Raw genomic sequence first — 19,628 nt, forward strand, 5'->3', positions numbered from 1 at the left:
CTCTACAAATTTACTCTCCCAGTTGTGTGTCTGTGTGTGTGTGTGTGTATGTGTATGCATGTCTGTATTAATAACTGCTCTTTGCCAAGGCAGGGAGTTACTGAAAGGACTCATACGGCAAGTGTTTAACAAATGTCTGTTCCCTAAATATGAAGACACAATTTGAAAGTATCATTTCATTTTTCCTCACATTTGCTTTCATTATGAAAGAATTTCATGCTCTAGCCTTAAACAGAAAGTTCTAAAACACTGGTTGGGCTGGACACAGATGTAATTGAGTTTCGGCCTCATACAGACTCAACATACAGAAGGGGAAGTTCAGTTCTGGGTGAAGCACAAAGTAGATAGAGGTCTGGTTATCACAGTTAAGGTCTGGATCCCTCTGTGGGGAAGTGGGATTCAGGGCAGAGATCAGCATCAGAGGTCTCTGGCATCAGCATCAGAGTGCAGCTCTTCGTGGGAATGAACTGCTTTTAATAAGAGAACTGCTGACTCTAGATCCCCAGGGTCTCATGACCTAATTGGACCAAATCCAGGGAGAGGGATAGTTGTTTCAGTCTCAGCCCCATGCACATGAGAACAGGCAGAGGCACATGAAAGGTCTTGCAGTTTTAGGAGCCCTTAGAGAGAGCATCCTGGCTTCAGTGGGATTCATAGGGCCCAGGAGGGAGGAGGCCAACAGCACCCAGAAGCCCCCCACCTCTCTGCTGGAACATCTAGCCTCTGGCTGAGGGGGTTCCAATGAGGACACTGGCACTAGCATTTGATCTGGGCCGCGGAATGATGGAGCTAGCTCACCACCCTGCCTTTTATTTTTAGGAATTTTGTGAACTGGCTGCTGTCACATTGGTGGCTTGAAATCAACCATGGTGGAAATATTGACACCTTGGAATCTCATCAGTCAGTGAGTTCAGTCGCTCAGTCATGTCTGACTCTTTGCGGCCCCATGGACTGCAGCACGCCAGGCCTCCCTGTCTATCACCAACTCCTGGAGTTTACCCAAACTCATGTCCATTGAGTCGGTGATGCCATCCAACCATCTCATGTTCTGTTGTCCCCTTCTCCTCGGGCCTTCAATCTTTCCCAGCATCAGGGTCTTTTCAAATGAGTCAGTTCTTTGCATCAGGTGGCCAAAGTATTGGAGTTTCAGCTTCAGCATCAGTCCTTCCAATGAATATTCAGGGCTGATTTTCTTTAGGATGGACTGGTTTGATCTCCTCGCAGTCCAAGGGACTCTCAAGAGTCTTCTCCAACACCACAGCTCAAAGGCATCAATTCTTCAGTGCTCAGCTTTCTTTATAGTTCAACTCTCACACATCCATACATGACTACTGGGAAAACCATACCTTTGACCAGAAGGACCTTTGTTGGCAAAGTAGTGTCTCTGCTTTTTAATATGCTGTCTAGGTCCAAGGAGTAAGCGCCTTTTAATTTCACGGCTGCAGTCACCACCTGCAGTGATTTTGGAGCCCCCCAAAATAAAGTCTCTCACTGTTTCCATTGTTTCCCCATCTATTTGCCATGAAGTGATGGGACCAGATGCCATGATCCTAGTTTTCTGAATGTTGAACTTTAAGCCAACTTTTTCACTCTCTTCTTTTACTTTCATGAAGAGGCTCTTTAGTTCTTCTTTGCTTTCTGCCATAAGGGTGGTGTCATCTGCCTATCTGAGGTTATTGATATTTCTCTCGGCAATCTTGATTCCACCTTGTGCTTCATCCAGCCTGGCATTTCACATGATGTACTCTGAATATAAGTTAAATAAGGAGGGTGACAATATACAGCCTTGACGTACTCCTTCCCCTATTTGGAACCAGTCTGTTCCATGTCCAGTCCTAACTTGCTTCCTGACCTGCATACAGATTTCTCAAGAGGCAGGTCAGGTGGTCTGGTATTCCCATCTCTTTAAGGATTTTCCACAGTTTGTTGTGATCCACACAGTCAAAGGATTTGAAGCAGTCAATAAAGCAGAAATAGATGTTTTTCTGGAATGCTCTTGCTTTTTCGATGATCCAACAGATGTTGGCAAATCGATCTGTGGTTCCTCTGCCTTTTCTAAATCAAGCTTGAACATTTGGAAGTTCACAGTTCACGTACTGTTGAAGCCTGGCTTGGAGAATTTTGAGCATTACTTTACTAGCGTGTGAGATACGTGAAATTGTGCAGTAGTCAGAGCATTCTTTGGCATTACCTTTCTTTGGGACTGGAATGAAAACTGACCTTTTCCAGTCCTGTGGCCACTGCTGAGTTTTCTGAATTTGCTGGCATATTATGTGCAGCACTTTCACAGCATCATCTTTTAGGATTTGAAATAGCTCAACTGGAATTCCATCACTTCCACTAGCTTTGTTTGTGTGATGCTTCCTAAGGCCCACTTGATTTCATATTCCAGGGTATGTGGCTCTAGGTGAGTGATCACACCATCATGATTATCTGGGTCATTAAGATCTTTTTCATATAGTTCTTCTGTGTATTCTTGCCACTTCTTAATAGCTTCTGCTTCTGTTAGGTCCATACCATTTTTGTCCTTTATTGTGCCCATCTTTCTTGCATGAAATATTCCCTTGGTATCTCTAATTTTCTTGAAGAGATCTCTAGTCATTCCCATTCTATTGTTTTCCTCTATTTCTTTGCATTGATCACTGAGGAAGGCTTTCTTATCTCTCCTTGCTGTTCTTTGGAACTCTGCATTCAAATGAGTATATCTTTCCTTTTCCCCATTGCCTTTTGCTTCTTTTCTTTTCACAGCTATTTGTAAGGCCTCCTCAGACAACGATTTTGCCTTTTTGCATTTCTTTTTCTTGGGGATGGTCTTGGTCCCTGCCTCCTGTACAAAGTCATGAGCCTCCATGCATAGTTCTTCAGGCACTCTATCAGATCTAATCCCTTGAATCTATTTGTCGCTTCCACTGTATAACCATAAGGGATTTGATTTTAGTCATACCTGATTGGTCTAGTGGTTTTCCCCACTTTCTTCAATGTAAGTCTGAACTTGGCAATAAGGAGCTCATGATTTGAGCCACAGTCAGCTCCCAGTCTTGCTTTTGCTCACTGCAGAGAGTTTCTCAATCTTTGGCTGCAAAGAGTATAATCAATCTGATTTCGGTATTGATCATCTGGTGATGTCCATGTGTAGAGTCTTCTCTTGTGTTTTTGGAAAAGTGTATTTGCTATGACCAGTGCATTCTCTTGGCAAAACTCTATTATCCTTTGCCCTGCTTCATTCTGTACTCCAAGGCCAAATTTGCCTGTTACTCCAGGTATTTCATGACTTCCTACTTTTGCATTCCAGTCCCCTATAATGAAAAGGACATCTTTTTTGGGTGTTAGTTCTAGAAGGTCTTGTAGGTCTTCATAGAACCATCCAACTTCAGCTTCTTCAGCATTACTGGTCGGGGCATAGAGTTGGATTACTGTGATACTGAATAGTTTTCCTTGGAAACGAACAGAGATCATTCTGTCATTTTTGAGACTGCATTCAAGTACTGCTTTTTGGACTCTTTTATTGACTATGATGGCTACTTCATTTCTTCTAAGGGATTCTTGCCCACAGTAGTAGGTATGACGGCCTCCTGAGTTAAATTCACCCGTTCCAGTCCATTTTAGTTCACTGATTCCTAAAATGTCAACGTTTACTCTTGCCAGCTCCTGCTTGACCACTTCCAATTTGCCTTGATTCACGGACCTAACATTCCAGGTTCCTATGCAATATTGCTCTTTACAGCATTGGACTTTGCTTCCATCACCAGTCACATCCACAACTGGGTGTTGTTTTTGCCTTGGCTCCATCTCTTCATTCTTTCTGGAGTTATTTCTCCACTACGCACCTACTGACTGGGGGAGTTCACCTTTCAGTGTCCTATCTTTCTGCCTTTTTATACTGTTCATGAGGTTCTCAAGGGAAGAATACTGAAGTGGTTTGCCTTTCCCATCTCCAGTGGACCACGTTTTGTTAGAACTCTCCACCGTGACCTGTCTGTCTTGGGAGGCGCTACACGGCATGAGTTAGACAAGTTCATTGAGTTCATTGAGTTAGACAAGGCTGTGGTCCATGTGATCAGATTGGTTAGTTTTCTGTGATTGTGGTTTTCAGTCTATCTGCCCTCTGATGGAAAAGGATAAGAGGCCTATGGAAGCTTCCTGAGAGGAGAGACTGACTGAGGGGGAACCGGAAAATGGAATCTGGAAGTCAATGCAAATCAGGGCTTTACCTTCTGGAGAGCTGGTTATTATTTACCAGCCCACCGCTGGACAGAAGGTTATCATTTTCCTAGAATTGCTCCTGAGATAATGTGCCAAGTTCCTATTCTTGCTGGTGTAGTGATATCATTCAGGATTCCAGGAAGGGACAGATGGTCCTTTCAAGAGGGTGACTGAGAATAATGCAAGGAATGGACTTTCACAAAGGCATGGACAGGGTGTGGGATGCAGGCAGAGATGGGGAGGTGTCCCTGGACCAGTGAGGGCAGGTAGTGGCTACTGAGCCCAGGCCTGGGGAAGAGAAAGCCAGTGGAGGACCTGGTGAGATGGGCTCTTGGAGAAGGTTGCTCCAAGATGGGCTCTTGGAGAAGGGCGTGGCCGGGAAGGATGGATGTAAGGCACTCAGTTAAGAGTCTTAGGTGGCCTGACCCTGGCCAGCTCGTGGGATGCATGCTTCCCCTGTCCACTGTACTTGGTGGCCACACATGTTACGTCCTCTCCCCTCCCCCCAGTTCATTCCTCCTCCTCCTTGACTTAGATTTCACCCTCCTGAACAGGTCAGACTCTCTTGACTGTGTTCTTTTGCACCTTGTCATTCTTTGCAGCAGTTCTCTGCTTATGCTCACTGTGCTTATTATTTTTAATCCAATAATGATTCATTTAACAATTAAAATACCAGCAGCGCACATTTACTGGCATTTCCCGCATGCCAGGCACTGGGTCATGGCTGTATTCGAGAGGGCAGGCACCAGGTCTCTGTCTTGTTCACTGCTCAGTCTCTCCGGCACTCAGGACACAGGCTGGAACACAGTACGAGCTAGACAAACATGTGGAGTAAACATCCCCTCAGTAAGCGCAGCAAGTGTTTCCTAGCTCTTCTGTAGTACGGAGATTAAATATGGCTGCAAACGTTTTTCCGTTCTTTCCACTGAGAGGCAGAGTCTAACTCCAGTCTTCTTGAACGTGGGCTGGTCTTGGTGACTTGCTTGATGGATAGAATTTGGAGGACGTGAGATTCTGGGACTTCTAGGTCATAAGAAGCCGAGCAGCCTTCAGCCGGGTCCCTAATATTCTCACTGATAGCCCCGAACCACCATTTATGAAGTCCAGCTCCATGAGGCCACCACACCGGTGAGGCTGCGTGTGGGGTGGCTGATCTTTCCCAGTCCAGCTCTCTAGCCTCCTCTACTGGGGCCAGACCTGGCAGGGAAGCTTGGAGCCATCCATCTGCCAGCTCGGTGGCATTAAGGGACCCCCACTGATGCCACTTGAAAAAGAATTACCCAGCTAAGTGCTGCTCAAGCTTCTGAGTCACAATTTATGAGACACAATAAAATGGCTCTTACTTTAGACCTCTGTATTGGAGGGTGCCTCATTACAGAGCAAGAGTCAGAACTTGTAATATTGGTTTCGGGGAAATTCCTACGTCAATTTTCCATTCCACCTTCGCCCATCCCACACTCTATGTGCCCCCTGACGACTATCACCATCCGGAGTCTTACTAACTCCCCAGCACCTAACCTTTGATGTGGCTTTAACAGAGGTGCCTACTTGATTGAGCTTCCATTTGAACATGGCTGGGAAATCCCCTGAGAGCAGGTCTGGCTGTTTAGTAGGTAGTGAAGAGAGCTGAGTTGTTCTGGGTCAAGGGCCAAATTTTCCCGCTGACCCCTTCAACCTTTGTGATGGTGAAATCACCAACTCCCAGGAAGAGGCCCTTTCCTTAGAGGTCTGCTCTGCTCACCCACAGGCCTGGTTGGACAGTTTTCACATTGAGAGTTGGGGAAATCAGCCACAGGCTGGGGCTGCCCTGCTTTCACTGAGGACTTGCTCCCTGGCCGGGCCCGTCGCAGGTACAGTAAACTCTGCTGGCATCACCAGGCCTCGTCGTCAAGGAGCTTCTGTGGGCCCCATGGCTGCAGTTGGAGGACTGAACCCGAGGGTGTGCTCAGAGGGTGTGGAGGGTTCTGGATGGAGCTGTTTGGACATGTCTGACAGCACCACAGACTCAAGAGACATTTGAGGAGCTGGAGGCCTCTTGACCTTCTCCAGGGCCTCTGGAAGGGGCTGCGTGGGGATGTCCCTGGGGCTCTGCCAGCCCATCCTGAGCCGCAAGGGCTCCCTCTTCTCACTTGCTTCACTGCTCCTCAAGCACATGGGTGGGTGGGTGAGGTGGGGACCCTTCTCCTGGCAGAAGCAGCCAGGGTCTGGAGAAGACAGAACAGGAGGCGTCTGTGATGCAGTGAGACAGGCACATCAGGGCTGGATCTCACAGAGCCTCAGACCCTCTGTGATGCTCCTGGCCACTGTCAGTTTTGCACCATGTGGGGTTCATGAGGACAGGGGATCCCCAGGTCCTGCCTACCGACCTACAGAAACAAGGACTTCGGGTGAGGCCTGGGTCTCTACATTCGTGACAAGTCTGGGTGTTCATAAGGAAGCCAGGCAGTGTAGAGATGAACCCCACAGACTCTAGACTGAGGCTGCCGGGGTTCAAACGTGGACTCCAGGATTTAGTGCCAATTTAATAATTCTGGCGCCTCAGTTTCCAACATGAATTGCAGATAATTACAACCTCAGTGGCTTGTTAAGAGGATCAAACACAGCAGATGAGTTAGGTATGAGGACAAGCCCCAGTGAGTGCGCTATAACTGTGAGCTCCAGCTCCCCAGAGAGTGGCAAGAGATGAAAGGCTGAGAGCTGTACCTTCAGCACAGGGTCAGAGCTCAGTAAGTGGTGGCTGAATGGAGGACAAGAGCAGGACACAGCCAGTCACACCACTGGCACAACCGTGCCATGAACGTTTATTTTCATAGCAGCCTCTGGCATTGTTCTAGGGGCTGGTGGCTCACAAAGGAATAAATCATTCTCTGCCCTTCAGATGCTCACAGGCTCACAGAGGTGGAAACGGGGGGTAGAAGGCAATGTGTTAAGTGCAATGTGAGGGAAAGGCTCTGGGCATGCCAGCCTTGGAGAGGTGAGGAAGGCTTCCTAGAGGAGGTGATGTCAAAGGTGGATCTGAAGGATGAGTAGGAGTTATGCAGGGAAACGCGGCTGAATGCCAGGTATAGGGGAACACTTATGCAATAGGGCACATTCTGAGCCTCCCAATGATTCACACTGAGAGAGAGGTGTGGTGGAAGTGATAGACTGCCAGGGTTTGAGGCTGGAAAGATGAGCAGCATCAGAGTCTTGGGTTGACTGGGGTTGCCCAATGCCTGCAGGTCTGACTAGCTCATCTCACGCACTGCACATCCTTATCATGAAGGTTGCCTTGCGTGTCACCCAATAACACATCCCTGGATCAGTCAGTTGGCACCCTGCTTCAGCGTCCAGAGTGTAAAAAGTCACCGAGGTCGAAATCCCTGCCCAGCCACTTTCAAGTAAACGAGTGTCAAATATTAATAATTTGGAGTCCATGTTTCAAAACCACCACATGGAGATTTGGGGACAAGTTCCTGAAGGACAGTACATGGGCTAGTCTTGAAAGGTAGGAGTAGGATGAAGAGAGAGAGCAGAGGAGAAGGATGCGCCGTTTGGGGACCAGCAAGTGTAAACACAGGGGACAGGAGGTCTCCAGGCTGGGTCAGAGGACTCTACTTAAGGCCCGAGAGGGGAAGATATGTGCTGAGAGGGCGGTGGGAGATGAGCAGGAGCCAGAGACCAAGGCCCTCGGGTGCTAAGTTCAGAAGTCTAGAATCTATCCTGAATGGAGAACTAGCAAAGGGTTTTAAGCAGAGGAGTAAGGTGATCAGTGGATTCACCAGGATGGTCTTGGCTGTAAGTGACAAAACACAGGACCAAACAGGCGTAAGTGGTGGAAGCTGTCAATTTCCCATAGGGAGGTAATGCTAGGGTTGGTGCAGTACTCTGGCAATGTCATCAAAAACCATGGCCCCTTCTACCTCATGTTCTAGCCTCAGTGCCTCTGTAATATCGTTCCTCATGCCTGCAGGATACCTGCTATGGTATCAAGTATCACAGCTTTGTACAGCACTGAGGGCAGGAAATAAGGAAGCATGTCTAAACAAGCAGCTTTTCACTGGGGGCAATTTTGTGATGTCTGGTGGCCATTTTTGCTCATCACAGCTTGGGGAAGCTACTGACATCTAGCAGGTAGAGGCCAGGGATGCTGACAAACAGGACAAACTCCTACAAAAGAAAATTAACAAAATAGCTATTGTGTCGAGGTTGAAAAACCCTGGTCTAAACTGATTGAGTGCCCTTAGTTTATATGGGGCGGTGGATCTGCCTTCCTCACTGGACCTTTGGAACTAACAGCCTGCCCAAAGATTCAGTTTCACAGTTTAGCTGCTGAGGGACCTGAGACACTGCCAGATATATCAGTGTATTATAAAGCTACAACCATATAAATTTTTAGATAGATTGAAATGTAAGAAATGAAAATTAAACAACCTGCAGGACAGAAATAGTTATCAGATGGGGAATGAACATACTTATATATGTATATATATTACATATAAATACAAATACAATATACATATAGTTTTCATTACATGTCATTTGAGAGGGGCATTATTATTGCTCAGACATTGAATTGGTTTGCAGGACATAGCTCTCTCTATCCTTAATCTTTAGTTCCTAGAATTTCCATTCCATTGCTGTAGTCAGTGTAATGTCTTCTTTCCTTTCGATTTTCTGAAGCAGAATTTGTTGGACTGGCCTTGTTGTGATGGGGGCAGTGATGGTGGGAAGGGGCGGAGAGACTGACTAAAAAGGCAGGTGCTGCCAACATAAAAGAAATTCAGCTTGTCTACAGGCAACCCAGAACCTGAAATACCTCTATTTCCGCCAGAGGTTTCTGGTTTGACCTAATTTTTTCAGAGATATGATGCTGATTTGGTGCTTTTTTTTTTTCTTCCTAAACAGCTTCCTTTTCCTGTTTTTTTTTTTTTTGTTGTTGTTGTTGTTGTTTTTATCATGGTCCCTGCCATTAGCTTTGTTTTTTGAAAATGAGAATTTGAGCTCCACTGATTAGGTGTGGGTATATGTATGCCATGGGCATGTGTGTGTGCTTGCATATGTGTGGTTGTCTGCCCCTGTGTGTATATGGTGGGGTGGTTCACATAGATTTCCATATCAACACAACTTAGCAGACAAAGTTCTGGGCTCCCTCAATGATAAAGATGGGTCTCCTTTCAACCCATCCTCACTATGTAATCAACAGTTGAAGATAATATAATTAAAAATAGTAAACCCACATACTGTGCCTAGAAATCTTCAACAAGTGAATTACCAGAAAATAAAGAGCACCCTTTTCAATAATCCAAGGATCAAAGAGGACTCAAGAGGAATTTAAAAAAAAATGATGAATGGGATAAAAATGAACACACAACATCAAATTTTGTGGGACACAGTTAAAAGCAGCACCGAGAGGGAAATTTTTAGCACTAAATGTTTACATTAGGAAAGAGAAAATATCTCACATAAATAATCTAAGCACTTATCTTAAGAACCTAGAAAAAGAGACGCAAAATAAACTCAAGTAGAAGGACGGAAAAAATGAAGAGAACTGATAAAATTGCAAACATACAACCAACAGAGAAACGAAACAAAAAAAGTATGTTCTTGAAAAGATCAATAAAAGTGATATGCCTCTAGAAAGACTAACAAAAAGAGACGGGGCCGAGGCAGTGGACGGCCGGAAGCGGACTGGCTGCGCTCACAGGCGAGGCCGCGGGGAGCCGAGGGTTCAAGATGGCGGGCACCGAAGGCGGCCCCGGGGGACGGTGAGCTGTGCATACCTGGCTGCCCAGCCACGCCGTGTTCTGGCGGCTCCGTGAGGGACGGAAAAATCAGAGCTCCGCTGAAACTGAGAAGCCGGCTTCATCATTGCCTTCGTCGCCGCCGCTGCCTCCTCGGTTGTTGACGAGAAACCTGGTCTTGGGCCTCGCGGAGAGCTCTTTCTGTGGGACTCAGAAGACAGCTCCTTCTTAGTCGTGCGCCTTCGGGGCCCCAGCGGCGCCAGTGAGAAGCCCTCCCTCTCCCAGTACCAGAGACGGCTTTGCATAAATCCACCCCTGTTTGAAATCTACCAAGCCTTGTTAAGCCTAGCACAACATCATGTAGCACTTACTGGAATAAAAGGACTCATGATATTAGGATTACCTAAAAGATGGGGAAAGAATTCTGAACTGGAAGGTGGAAAATCAGCAGTGAATTGTAGCACGACTCCCGTCGCTGAGAGATTTTTCACCAGGTCAGCCTCTCCGACTCTGAAGCATGCTGCCTGGTATCCGAGAGAGTCGCTAGATCCCCACATGGTGCCGCTAACGTCAGACAACGTCAAAAGAAATTTACCCTTTGCGTGACCCCAGACACCGACTACGGTCATCCGACTTTCAGAAGCAGAAGGGGAAAGTCTCATACTCAACAACGGAAGGGCCTACACCGCATCTCTGGGAGAGACGGCAGTTGCATTTGACTTTGGGCCATTGTCAGCAGTCCCGAAGCACATATTTGGATAAAAAGGCAAAGAAGAAGTAGTGGCTTACTCCCTGTACATCTTATATGAGAATGAGGAGACTTTCCTTACACATGTGAGTCTGTTGCACAGCCCTGGGGGTGTGGGTAAGCTAGTGGGCCGGTTGCCCATGCATCCTGCTGCTGAAGAGAACTATGGCTACGATGCTTGTGCTGGGCTCTGCTTACCATGTGTCGCCAACATCCTGGTGATTACTACTGAGTCAGGAATGTTTCATCTCTGCCTTGTGCTGGAGGGGTAGGAAGATGACCAAACGTCAGAAAAGTCCTGGGATTCCAGGGCTGACCTCATTCCGTCACTGTATGTGTCTGAGTGTGTTGAGTTGGAGCTTGCTCTGAAATTGGCATCCGCAGAGGATGAGCCCTTTGATTCTGACTTTTCTTGTGCAATCAAACTTCACAGAGGTCCCAAGTGTCCCTCAAGATACCACTATACTCATGAAGCTGGTGTACATAGTGCTGGGCTACCTTGGATTCATAAACTTCACAAGTTTCTTGGATCAGATGAAGAAGACAGGGACAGTTTACAGGAACTGGCTACAGAACAGAAGTGCTTTGTAGAACACATTCTTTGTAGGAAGCCACTGCCATGCAGTCAGCCAGCTCCTTTTCGAGGATTCTGGATCATGCCTGACATCCTGGGGCCAACAATGATCTGCATCACCAGTACCTATGAATACCTCGTCAAGCCTTTACTAAGCACAGTCCATCCAGCATCTCCTCCCCGGCTTTGTACCCGAGTGAATGTTGAAGTGGCAGAGTCTCCCCTCCTTATTCTGGTTGAAACCCCGGGGATTCCTTTGAAAAGCATATTAGAAGCATTTTGCAACATAGTGTTGCAAATCCAGCATTTTTTAAATCATCTGAAAAAGATACAGCTCCTCCTCCCAAAGAATGTCTTTAGCTCATCAGCAGAGCCACTCAGGTGTTCAGAGAATACTACATTCTTAAACAGGACCTGGCAAAGGAGGAGATTCAGTGGAGGGTCAAATTGTTATGTGACCAAAAAAGAAACAATTACAAGATCTCAATTATTGTCGAGAGGAGAGGAAAAGTCTACGGGAATTGGATGAGCACTTAGCTGACAAATATGAGGACGCCAAGGAAAAACAAGAAGACATCATGAACAGGATGAAAAAAGTACTTCACAGTTTTCAGTCTCAGCTCCCAGTTATCTCTGACAGTGAGAGAGACATGAAGAAAGAATTATAGCTGATACCTGATCAACTTCAACATTTGGGCAATGCCATCAAATGGGTTACTATGAAAAAAGACTATCAACCACAAAAGATGGAAATGGTACTGAGTCCTCAAAAGCCCACTATTACTCTCAGAGCCTACCAGCGAAAATGCATTCAGTCCATCCTGAAGGAGAAGGGTGAACACATAAGAGAAATGGTGAAGCAAATTAATGACATCCAAAATCATGTAAACTTCTGAACCACCAAGAACAGACTCACATCTGAGTTAACACACGTGAAGGCTTAATCTCACTGTAAAATGAACAAGTAGCACTAATTTATAAAGAGGCAGGTGCCTTGTTAGTGCAGTAGGTAGCGTGTCAGTCTCATAATTTTTAAAGAGGCATTCTGGATGAACTTTGGTGTGATTGTACATCACTTTTTATACTGTTTTATAATTAATTGAATAAATGCTTGTATTAAAAAAAAGAGGAAGACAAATTATTGAACACTAATAACAGGAAGGAAACTGGGTATCACTACAGATTCTGCAGACATCAAAGAAAATAATCAAATCATATGAACATCTATAACTTAGATGAAGTACATTAATTCCACAAAAAACAGATTATCACAATACACTCAATATGAAATAATAACTTGAATAGCCCTTCAAGGAAATTGAAGTCACAGTTTAAATACTTTTGAGAAAGAAATTTCCAGATAATTTGACTGGAGGGTTCTTTCAAATGTTTAAAGAATTATCACGCATTCTACATAACCTTTTATTTACAGAAAATAGAGGAAGAGAGAACACTTCACACCTCACTTTGTGAGACCAGTATTACCCTGCTACCCAAACTGGATAAAAATGGTACCAAAAAGTACATAGTATAACCATGGATCAATATCCTTCACAAATGCAAATAAAAAAACCTTTAATATTAGCAAGTAGAATACAGGGTTTATTCCAGAGATGCAAGGCTGGTTTGATACTTAAAGTCAATCAATGAAATTCACTGTATTAAAAGGCTGAAGAAAAACCACATAATCATATCAATCAATACAGAAAAATCATTTGACAAAATTCAACAACTATTTATGATAATACTCAGAAAAAATAAGGGATGCGGGGAACTTCCTCAATTTGATAAAAACGTGCCTATTAAAAAACCAGCAGCTAATAAAATACTAACATTGAAAGACTGAATGTTTTTCCCTAAGATTGGGAGCAAGGCAAGGGTGTCTGTGTTAACTACTTGTGTTCAATACAGTACCGGAAGCCTTTGGCAGCACAAAAAGGCAAGAGGAAATAAAAGACATACAGGATGAAAAGGAATAAATGAATCTGTCTCTGTTTGCAGCTGACATAATGGTCTAATAACATCCAAAAACAAAACAAAACTGAAGCAATTTCTAGGATAGTAAATGAGCTTAGCAAAGCTGCAAGATATAAGATCAACATATAAAGATCAATGGCATTTCTATATACTAGCTAGAAACACATGGAAAGCAAAATTAAAGTACAATATTATATTTACAGCCTCTCTTTCAAAAAAGGAATACCTGTGCATAAATCACCAAAATGTACAAACTATGTATACTAACAATTGCAAAATATTGATGAAATAAATTTTTTAATAAGCTATATAAATGAAGACACATTCATTGGTTTGAAGATTCATCATGGTAAAATTGTCAAATCTCCCTCAAATGATACATGATTATAATGAAATTTTCTAGCAAAATCCTCCAAGATATTTTGCAGGCAGAGTTAGACTTACTCTAAAATTTATGTAATAAGCAAAGGAACTAAGATAACTGAAACATTTTGAAAAAAGGAAAGAAATGGGAGTAATCACCCTACTCTATTTCAGGACTCATTATGCAGCTGTCATAATTTAGACTGTAGTTTTGGCAGAGGGGTGGACAGGAAGATTAATGGAAGAGAATGGAAAGCCCAGAAATAGCCCCACACCAGTGAGGCCATCTTATTTTTGACACAAGTGCAAAAGTAATTCACTGGAGGAAGGACAGACTTTTCAACAAATGGTGCTAGAGCAACTGGATATTTATTAAAAAAAAAAAAAAAGAACCTTAATTTAAATTTTGAATTAGTGATCAATGCAAAGAAATAGAGGGAAACAATAGAATGGAAAAAAGCAGAGATCACTTCAAGAACATACCAAGGGAACATTTCATGCAGAGATGGGCACAATAAGGGACAGAAATGGTATGGACCTAATAGAAGGAGAAGGTATTAAGAAGAGGTGGCAAATATGACCCAGCAATCCCACTTCTGGGCATACACACTGAGGAAACCAGATCTGAAAGAGACACGTGCACCCCAATGTTCATTGCAGCACTGTCTATAATAGCCAGGACATGGAAGCAACCTAGATGCCCATCAGCAGATGAATGGATAAGGAAGCTGTGGTACATATACACCATGGAATATTACTCAGCCATCAAAAAGAATTCATTTGAACCAGTCCTAATGAGATGGATGAAACTGGAGCCCCTTATACAGAGTGAAGTAAGCCAGAAAGGTAAAGAACATTACAGCATACTAACACATATATATGGAATTTAGAAAGATGGTAACGATAACCCTATATGCAAAACAGAAAAAGAGACACAGATGTACAGAACAGACTTTTGGACTCTGTGGGAGAAGGCGAGGGTGGGATGTTTCGAGAGAACGGCATCGAAACATGTATATTATCTAGGGTGAAACAGATCACCAGCCCAGGTTGGATGCATGAGACAAGTGCTCGGGCCTGGTGCACTGGGAAGACCCAGAGGGATCGGGTAGAGAAGGAGGTGGGAGTGGGGATCGGGATGGGGAATACATGTAAATCCATGGCTGATTCATGTCAATGCATGACAAAAACCACTACAATACTGTAAAGTAATTAGCCTCCAACTAATAAAAATAAATGAAAAAAAAATAACAAAAAAGAAGTGGTGGCAAGAATACACAGAAGAACTGTACAAAAACGATCTTCATCACCCAGATAACCACAATGGTCTGATCACTCACCTAGAGCCAGACATTTTGGAGTGCAAAGTCAAGTGGGCCTCAGGAAGCATCACTACAAACAAAACTAGTAGAGGTGATGGAATTCCAGTTGAGCTATTTCAAATCCTAAAAGATGATGCTGTGAAAGTGCTGCGCTCAATGTGCCAGCAAATTTGGAAAACTCAGCAGTGGCCACAGGACTGGAAAAGGTCAGTTTTCATTGTCCCAAAGAAAGGTAATGCCAAAGAACGCTCAGACTACTGCACAATTGCACTCATCTCACACGCTAGTAAAGTAATGCTCAAAATTCTCCAAGCCAGGCTTCAACAGTACGTGAACTGTGAACTTCCAAATGTTCAAGCTTGATTTAGAAAAGGCAGAGGAACCAGAGATGAAATTGCCAACTTCCACTGGATCATTGAAAAAGCAAGAGCATTCCAGGAAAACATCTATTTCTGCTTTATTGACTATGCCAAAGCCTTTGACTATGTGGATCACAATAAACTGTGGAAAATCCTTAAAGAGATGGGAATACCAGACCACCTGACCTGCCTCTTGAGAAATCTGCATGCAGGTCAGGAAGCAACAGTTAGAACTGGACATGGAACAACAGACTGGTTCCAAATAGGGAAAGGAGTACGTCAAGGCTGTATATTGTCACCTTGTTTAATTTCTATGCAGTATACATCATGCGAAATGCTGGGATGGATGAAGCACAAGGTGGAATCAAGATTGCCGGGAGAAATATCAATAACCTCAGATATGCAGATGACACCACCCTTATGGCAAAAAGCAAAGAACTAAAGAGTCTCTTGATGAAAGTAAAAGAGGATAGTGAAAAAGCTGGCCTAAAACTCAACATTCAAAAAACTAATATGGCATCTGGTCCCATCAGTTCATGGCAAATAGATGGGGAAACAATGGAAACAGAGACTTTATTTTTTGGGGCTCCAAAATCACTGCAGGTGGTGACTGCAGTCATGAAATTAAAAGACGCTTGCTCCTTGGAAGAAAAGCTATGACCAACCTAGACAGCATATTAAAAAGCAGAGACATTACTTTGCCAACAAAGGTCTGTCTAGTCAAATCTTTAGTTTTTCCAGTAGTATGTGTGGATGTGAGAGTTGGACTATAAAGAAAGCTGAGCACGAAAGAAGTGATACTTTTGAAGTGTGGTGTTGGAGAGGACTCTTGAAGATTCCCTTGGACTGCAGGGAGATCCAACCAGTCCATCCTAAAGGAAATCAGTCCTGAATATTCATTGGAAGGACTGATGCTGAAGCTGAAACTCCAATACTTTGGCCACGTGATTTGAAGAACTGACTCACTGGCAAAGACCCTGTTGCTGGGAAAGATCGAAGGCAGGAGCAGAAGGAGACAATAGAGGACAAGATGGTTGGATGGCACCACCAACTCGATGGATATGAGTCTGAGCAAGCTCTGGGAGTTGGTGATGGACATGGAAGCCTGGCGTGCTGCAGTCCATAGGGTCGCAAAGAGCCAGACATGACTGAGTGACTGAACTGAAAGCTTGCTGACAAATTCTTAGAACACCAAAAGCATACATAAAAGACAGATGAAGTAGACTTCATGAAAATGAAAAACCTCTGGCTGCAAATGCCACTGGTAAGACGCGTTACAGACTGAGAGAAAGCATTTGCAAACCACATATATGGCAAGCACATTGCTTGTCAGTGCAGGAGACTCAGGTTCGATCCCTAGGTCAGAAAGATTCCCTGGAGAAGGAAATGGCAACCCACTCCAGTATTCTTGCCTGGAAAATTCCATGGGCTGAGGAGCCTGGTGGGCTACAGTCCATGGGGTCGCAGAGTCAGACACGACTGAGCAACTAAACAACAATTTTTTGCTGTAGGAAATGGGAACTGGCATAGCCATTCTGGAAAAGGGTGTGACAGTTTGTTACAAAATCAAACATACCAGGGAAGCCTGGCATGCTGCAGTCCATGGTGTCAAAAAGAGTCGGACACGACTGAGCAACTTAACAACAAAAACAAATTGTTAACAGCCCAAAACGGGAAACAATCAAAATGTCCCATAATGGGCGAATGGCTAGATTCCATACCATGGGATACTACTCAGTAAGAAAAAGGAGCAAGCTATGCATAGACTTCAGGGGGTTTATGATTTGTTTAAAAAAAAAAAAAAAACAATCTCAAAAGGTCACATACTGAGCAAGTCTATCTACATGACATTCCTGAAGTGATAAAATCACAGAGATGGAAAGCAGATCAGTGGTTGCCAGGGTTAGGAAGGTTGGGGGCAGTTGTTACTAGAAAGGGTAAGGGGGGGGGGCATCTTTATGATGATAGAATTGTCCTGTATCTTGATGAAGGTGGTGATTGATTAGAGGAATCCACATATGTGATAGAATGGAACTGACCACACACATATTGCACTTCCTAAACCTGAAAGTGAATGTCTCCTTAAGTTTTTCATCTTAGGTTCCTCTACCTGGTCCTGACCCTGTTCTCTACATAAAGACTTGGATTTAAAGTCTTAGCAGCAGCTTTATTCATTATACCCCCCAAGCTGGTGAAGGGACCAGCTTCTCATCGACTAGTGAAGGGACCAATAAATTGTGGTACAGACATACAGTTAAATGCTAGTCAGCAATAAAAAGGAACAAACTACTAGTTCTTCCAACAAAATTGTTGAACCTCACAAACATTATGCTGAATGACAGAAAAGAGTACATATTCTGAACAAAACTTTGGAAAATCTGGGTAAGAACAAATTTAATTTACAACCAAAAGCAAATAAGTAGATGCCAGTGTGGGTGACTATCTGGGAAGGTTCTAGGAGTGTCAGGAATGTTTCATATCTTGGTTGGTGGTGGTTGTGTACTGGTGTGTACTGTGGAGACACCCACTTAACACCCATTTAGCATTTTACTGCATGTAAATGATACCTCAGCGAAGCTGATTTAAGAAACAAAAGAAAAACAAAACCGCCAGCTCTCTCACAAACATATGAACCGTGTGCTTTGGGGGATAGGCCATCTCTTATTGATGGGCTCCGGGTATAACACAGTCGAGTCGGAAGAGCCTTGGTGAGGACTCAGGACACCTTGATTCTCATCCCACTTCTAGTAATAACTGTCTGGACAATCAAGGGCCAGTCAGTAAGCTCTCTGAGTCTCATGTGCTGTGAGTACTTCCCAGGGCTGGTGGGAGCAGTAGCTACACCAAAATACACCAGGTCACCTGGTGAAGAGCCGCACGTCTATCAGAAAATGTTACCTGTTCCTGGACAGAAGCTGCCCTTTGAATGCAAGTTTGGAATGGCTCAAGGAATGTAAGGAGGCTTCAGGAGCAATCAGGCATACGTAAACTAAAGCTGCCAGACATCATTTTTTGCCCATGTATTTGGCCAAAATTAGAAAGTCATAATATCAAGGACTAATGAGAAAGAGGAAAGTTAGAACCCAGGAGGCAAAGCTGCTGAGAGAGTAAATAGCATTTGGAGGGACAACCTGGGAGACGGTAAGGCTGCACATACCCTCTGTTCTAGCCATTCCACTCTTGGGTTCCTCATCCAGAGAAACTCTGCACAGGCCTAAGGAGACAGGTGAGAAGATGCTCACTGCAACGTTGTTTGTGATGGCAAAGACCGGGGTCCACATAGGTGTCTGTCACTAGGAAATGGGATACATAAAATGTTGGTACATGCACACACAGTAAGACAAAGCAGCAATCAGAAATAGTAATAATAATATTAATTATTATTACAGCTCCACAGTTGTAGCTCAAAAACATTGTGTTGAAAAAAAAGTATTCTGAATGATGTTTATGGCATAATGTGATTTTTGTAAATTAACCTCACCTTGCAGACCTGAAAGGGTTAGTACTGGTCATCGATTGCCACTTAGTGGCTCAACAGATGGTAACCATTATTTTGAAAAAAAAAAAGAGAGATCATTGAATTCATCAGCATCACAGTTAAAAAATAGAATTGTGACCCCTGATAAGTTCCATATTTCCCTGGGAAGCATGTATAACAAGAGGCGGGCCCTCCTTGGTTCAAAATGCCCCTGCTAGGTCAGGAAGCTGGTCTTGGTAGTTTCAGTTTAAAGATGCAAGAGAAATATGTTGTTGGCCACTGCCCCCTGTTGAAATGATCCTGTCACTTCTGAGTAGAGAATACTCAGACTTGCCATCTACAGCATTTGGACTTCAACTCACTGAGGAAAAGGTAGACTGGTGTACGAGCACTCACAGAAAATGCTGCCCCTCTGAAGGAATCCCTCTAATCACTATAGCTACTTTCTTATGTCTACTATTAGCATCCGAATATGTTATTTTGGGGAAAAAATAAAAAAGAATCAATCCTCCTAGCAACCACCACTCACCATGCTGCAAGCACAAGAGACAGGTACCATTGTACTGATGTGAGAACAGAGACACAGAAGGTCAGTAATCAGACTGAAGTCACGGGCAGCAGCCAGTGAAGCGGGCCCCAAGGTCTGTATTGCTAACCAACTCTGCAGGTCTGCCTCTTGAACGCCTCGGGTTCCTTTGCTCCGATCATGACAGTTATTCTTCGGCCTGGACTGCTGTCCGAATGCCTTTTCTCCACTTAAAACACCCTCCTGTTCTGTGCCCCATCCCTTGCGTGTCCCTCCCCTTCAGAGTAACAGTCCTTGAAAGAACAGCCCACACTCAACTCTCTTCCCAGAAGCAAGGGCGTCTGCCATCAGTTCT

General features: G+C 44.2%; 1 protein-coding gene and 1 pseudogene across 2 annotated transcripts in view; one reads left to right on the forward strand and one right to left on the reverse strand.

Moving 5' to 3' along the window:
* The window catches only part of XCR1 (X-C motif chemokine receptor 1), a 321,508-nt gene that overhangs the window by 10,610 nt on the left and 291,270 nt on the right, over positions 1-19,628 (reverse strand). The window contains exon 7 of one of the 2 annotated variants that reach the window (XM_043443362.1): positions 18,427-18,562. The gene's annotated coding sequence lies outside the window, so the exon portion shown is untranslated. Of the gene's footprint in view, positions 1-9,965; positions 10,069-18,426; positions 18,563-19,628 lie in introns of those variants that run through there. The other variant, XM_043443361.1, reaches the window with a different exon arrangement.
* LOC122425041 lies at positions 9,584-12,164 on the forward strand (annotated as a pseudogene).

The sequence above is a fragment of the Cervus canadensis genome, chromosome 22, assembly GCF_019320065.1.
Source record: "Cervus canadensis isolate Bull #8, Minnesota chromosome 22, ASM1932006v1, whole genome shotgun sequence".
Lineage (NCBI taxonomy): Eukaryota > Metazoa > Chordata > Mammalia > Artiodactyla > Cervidae > Cervus > Cervus canadensis.